Raw genomic sequence first — 6,000 nt, 5'->3', positions numbered from 1 at the left:
TGACTTCTTTGATATTTCAATTTATTATTTTGATGGTCAAATTTATTTTTTCACTAACTTTCTTGTAAAATTTATCATATATGCCCCAATTAATTACAATATATCTGGGGAAAAAAATAGTTTTGAATTTTTTCTTAGTTTTTTCTCTTTTTCATTCAAGTTTTTATTTTATTTCTCATATTTTTACACTAAAGAATGAAAGAAAAAAAAGGAAGAATAAGAAACTCAAATAAATATAATTAAAGAAGTCAAAATAAAAACAATGTGTGAAAAGGATCATATATACGCATACATAATCTTTTAAATTTAAAATTAAAATTTTCACTTCCGTTAGATAAAAGGGTATATGTGAATCACTTTTGTAACGGTAGGGGTATACGTGAGTCATTTTTATAACGGTAGGCGTATATGTGAGCCACTTTTGTAACAATAAGGATATATGTGAATCGTTTTTATAACAATGGACGTATATGTGAGTCACTTTTATAACAAATAATATAGCAATTTTAAATGACAAAATTAAAGAGTAGACCATTTTCCCTTATACTTATTATATAAAGTTCAGTTACACTATCAATGTACAACTTAAATTGTTTGATTTTACTATTTGAGACGCATTACTTATCTTATTGCATCATTTTTTTAAAAAAACTTAATGTGCATTTAAAAAAAATTAGTTTAAACCAATTTCACTAAATAAATAAATATTCGTGTGCATTTAAATGACATGAAGTTGACTTTACTTCTAACTATTACAAACTAGGGATAATTAAGACTAACTGATATAAATAAATAAATAAATAAAAAATTAAGACTATTAATAATTTAGAAGGATCTGAATAGAATACATCAAGTAGGGATGTATAGGGCAAACCGATAAACCGCATCAAATCGACAAACCGAACCAAACCGGAAAAAAACCCGACTAGTGGTTTGGTTTGACTTGATTTGGTGTTTGGAAAAAAACCGACCATTATAGGGTTGGTTTGGTTTTAACTAAAAAAAGTCAAACCGAACCCAAACCGACCCGATTATAGATATACTACTTTTAAATTATGTTATACATAAAAATATTTATTAAAATGTAATTTATAAATATTTTTTTAAAATTTTTCATAATTTTTGTTTTCTTTCTTACATTTAGATTTGGACTTGAAAAGCACATCTAAATAATATACAAAAAAACTCATCTTATAAAGTTATATTATAAAGTTAAAATTTCAAACAGTGTTCTGCCTTCATCTTATATGTTGATATTTTGTACTAGAACTCTTTTTAATAAACACTGCTCTGTATTTTTTATTAGATACTATGAAAAACCCGAAAAACCCGAAAAACCCGAGAAAAATTGATATCGAAAAACTCGACTTTTATTGATTTGATTTGATTTATAAAAAATCTGAACCAACCCGGTCCATGTACACCCCTAACCGTCAAGTATAGGATAATTGAAAAGTCAAAGAAAGCTGGTAAGAAAGCATCGAATTTTTGACAGCAACTTTGTCAAAAGTTGTTGCCCAGCACCGAAAATTTGGCAGCAAGTTGTTGCCCCTTTTTCTTTTTGACTTTAAGAAAATTAACGCGTAGAAGTTTGGCAGCAACGCGTTTTCATCACTTATAAATAGAGGACATTCTGCCTTCATTTATTACCATCCCAGAAAGAGAGAGTAAGAATACAAAGAGAGTTATACACCAAGATAAATATTGTAGTCTTGAGTGTCCTCTTTAGTAGTTGTTCCTTTTACAAGAAAGAAGTGTTAATTGTTGTTTTCTCCTTGTATTTGAGAACAGTTTACTTCATATTTTATAGTGAGATCCTTCTACCCCGTGGTTTTTCCCTTCTATCATTTAGAGGGGTTTCCACGTAAAATTCTCGTGTTCAATTTATTTTCATTATTTTCATCATATCAAACTTTAGTTGTGGTGCTTCCTCACCCTAACAGTGGTATCAGAGCCCTCGGTTATTCTGTCTATTTTATGCGAAGGTACTATCTGTGAATAGTAACATTTCGTGAATAGTAAAGTTTGTCACGATTGTTCGCAAAATATTCAGAAATAATCTAGAAGGGTGTGAAGCAAATAACAATGTCGAGTACAACAAAGTTTGACGTTAAAAATTCAATGGGACTAATTTTTCATTGTGGAAAATAAAAATAAAAGCGATATTGAGAAAAGACAATTGCTTAGCTGCAATTGAAGGCAGGCCCGCAGACTTTGCTGATGACAGCAAGTGGAATGACATAGACAGCAACGCAGTTGCTGATCTACACTTGGCACTAGCTGATCAAGTATTGTCTAGTGTGGCGGAAAAGCGGACGGCGAAGGAAATATGGGATACCCTTACAGGGTTGTATGAGGCCAAGTCTTTACATAATAAAATCTTTTTAAAAAGAAGATTGTATACTCTTCGAATGGCAGAGTCCATGTCAGTTACTGAAAACATCAATATTTTGAATACTCTGTTCTCGCAACTTACAACAATGGGTTGCAAAATAGAGGGGACTGAACGTGCGGAGCTTCTACTTCAAAGTCTGCTTGACTCGTATGATCAACTCATCATCAACTTGACGAACAATACAGACAGTCTAGTTTTCGATGAAATTGCAGCTGTTGTCTTGGAAGAAGAAAACAGGCACAAAAATAAGGAAGACAGACAAGCAAGTTCGCAGCAAGCTGAAGCTTTGATGATGGTGAGAGGAAGACCAACGGAACGTGGTCCCAGTGGGAGTCACAATCATGGCAGATCTCAATCAAGAAGTAAGAAGAATATCAAGTGCTACAACTGTGGCAAAAAAGGGGACTTCAAGAAAGATTGTCGGTTCAAGAAGAAGAGTGAACACCCTGAGCCATCAAATGCTCAAGGGAATGTTGCATGTACCTCGGATGATGGCGATATTTTATGTAGTGAGGCAATATCAAATAATGAAGGCAGAAAACGTTTCGCTGATGTCTGGATCATGGACACAGGAGCAACATGGCACATGACTTCCAGGAGAGAATGGTTCCATCAATATAATCCTATCTCAGGAGGGTCTGTATTCATAGGAAACGATCATGCTTTGGATGTTATTGGTATTGGGTCCATCAAAATAAAGATGTATGATGGCACGGTTCGCACCATCCAGGAGGTACGACATGTAAAAGACTTGAAAAAGAATCTATTGTCTTTAGGACAACTAGATGATAATGGATGTTCATATAAGATTCATGGTGGAATCATGAGAATATCCAAAGGAGCGCTTGTAGTAATGAAAGCGGAAAAACTTGCGGCAAATCTATATGTGCTTAAAGGTGAAACACACCAAGAAGGAGAAGCATCAACCGCGTCAGCAAGTTCATTTGAAGAATCAACGATGATGTGGCATCGTAAACTTGGCCATATGTCGGAACGAGGTTTGAAGATTCTTGCTGAGCAAAAACTTCTTCCAGGGCTCAAAAAGGTTTCACTACCCTTTTGTGAGCATTGTGTTACCAGCAAGCAAAATAGACTGAAGTTTAGCAGTTCCTCTGCTAAAAGCAAGAAAATACTAGATCTGGTTCACTCTGATGTCTGGCAAGCACCGATGGAGTCTCTAGGAGGAGCGAAATATTTCGTGTCATTCATCGATAATTACTCTAGGAGAAGTTGGGTGTATCCAATCAAGAGAAAGGCAGATGTTTTTCCAGTTTTCAAAGAATTCAAAGCGCGGGTGAAACTTGAATCTGAGAAAAAGATCAAGTGTTTGAGGACAGATAATGGAGGAGAATACACTGGTGATGAATTTAATAACTTCTGTAAACAAGAAGGTATTAAACGACAGTTCACGGTGGCATATACTCCACAACAAAATGGAGTAGCAGAGCGGATGAACAGAACCTTGTTGGAACGGACAAGAGCTATGTTGGCAACTTTAGGGTTGGAAAAACCATTCTGGGCAGAAGTAGTCAAAACCGCCTGTTATGTGATCAATCGGTCACCATCAACCGCAATTGATCTGAAAACGCCAATGGAGATGTGGACAGGAAAACCAACTGATTATTCTCGCTTACATATATTCGGAAGTCCTGCTTATGTTATGTACAACACCCAAGAAAAATCAAAGTTGGATCCAAAATCCAGAGAATACATTTTTTTAGGGTATGTTGATGGAGTCAAGGGGTATCGCTTGTGGGATCCCACAGCCCGCAAGGTGGTAATCAGCAGGGATGTTGTATTTGTTGAAAACAAGATACAAGAAAAAGAAGGTAGCACTTCAAAAGAAAAATCAGAGACTACTACAGTTGAAGTTGAAGAAATAGAAGAAGTTCAAGTTTCTTCTGAAGCAGCACCAGAGTACGAAGAACAAGAGCAAGCTGAGATCAAAACTCCAGAAGTTCGACGGTCAACTAGGGAGAGAAGAGAACCAGCTTGGCACTCAAATTATTCTATGGAGAGTAATATTGCATACTGTCTAATAACAGAAGATGGAGAGCCTTCAACTTTTCACGAGGCTATGAAAGGCCAAGAATCATCTCTGTGGGTGGCAGCAATGCAAGAAGAAATTGAAGCTCTCCATAAAAATAAAACATGGGATCTTGTTCAATTACCACATCGAAGGAAGGCCATTGGAAATAAATGGGTCTACAAGATCAAACGCAATGGTAATGATCAAGTGGAGAAGTATCGTGCAAGATTGGTGGTGAAAGGATTCGCTCAGAAAGAAGGTATAGACTTCAATGAGATATTTTCTCCAGTGGTTCGACTCACAACAATTCGAGTGGTCCTGGCGATGTGTGCTACATTTGACTTGTACTTGGAGCAGTTAGATGTCAAAACTGCATTTCTTCATGGAGAGCTTGAAGAAGAAATTTATATGATCTAACCAGAAGGTTTTGAAGAACAAGGAAAAGAGAACTTGATTTGCAGGTTGAACAAATCTCTATACGGTCTCAAACAGGCACCGAGATGTTGGTATAAGAGATTTGATTCCTTCATTATAAGCCTTGGATACAACAGACATAGTTCAGATCCTTGTGTTTATTACAAGAGATTTGGTGATGAAGATTTTGTTATTTTGCTGTTGTATGTTGACGACATGTTGGTAGCAGGCCCCAACAAAGATCGTCTCACAAATTTAAAGGCACAGTTGGCTAGGGAGTTTGAAATGAAGGACTTGGGACCAGCAAACAAGATTCTAGGGATGCAAATTCACCGACACAGAAATAATAGGAAGATTTGGCTTTCTCAAAAGAACTACTTGAAGAAAATCTTGAGACGCTTCAAGATGCAAGACTGTAAGTCAATTTCTACCCCACTTCCCATTAATTTCAAGTTATCCTCAAGTATGAGTCCTAGCAATGAAGCAGAGAGGATGGAGATGTCTCGAGTACCGTATGCATCAGCAGTGGGAAGTTTAATGTTCGTCATGGTATGTACAAGACTTGACATTACACAAGCAGTGGGAGTGGTTAGTCGATACATGGCTAATCTTGGAAGAGAGCATTGGAATACTGTTAAGAGGATCCTGAGATACATCAAGGGTACCTCAGATGTTACAATGTGTTATGGAGGATCAGACTTTACTGTTAAAGGTTATGTTGATTCAGATTATGCAGGTGATCTTGATAAAAGCAAGTCCACCACAGGTTATGTGTTTACTCTTGCTGGAGGAGCTATAAGCTGGGTTTCAAAACTGCAATCTATCGTGGCAACATCTACGACGGAAGCAGAATATGTAGCAGCTACACAAGCTAGCAAAGAGGCAATATGGATGCAGATGTTACTGGAGGAGCTCGGACACAAACAAGAGAAGGTTGCTCTGTTTTGTGACAGTCAAAGCGCTTTGCATCTTGCAAAGAATCCGGCATTTCATTCAAGAACAAAGCACATACGAGTTCAGTATCACTTTGTCCATGAGAAGGTGGAAGAAGGCAGTGTGGACATTCAGAAAATTCACACCAATGACAACCTGGCAGATATGTTTACGAAGCCGATCAACAGTAACAAGTTTATATGGTGTCGATCTTCTATTGGCCTAGCAG

Source organism: Solanum dulcamara, chromosome 3 (assembly GCF_947179165.1).
Source record: "Solanum dulcamara chromosome 3, daSolDulc1.2, whole genome shotgun sequence".
NCBI classification, from domain to species: domain Eukaryota; kingdom Viridiplantae; phylum Streptophyta; class Magnoliopsida; order Solanales; family Solanaceae; genus Solanum; species Solanum dulcamara.
The sequence above is the reverse complement of the archived record's forward strand: the minus strand, read 5'-3'. Positions refer to the sequence as shown.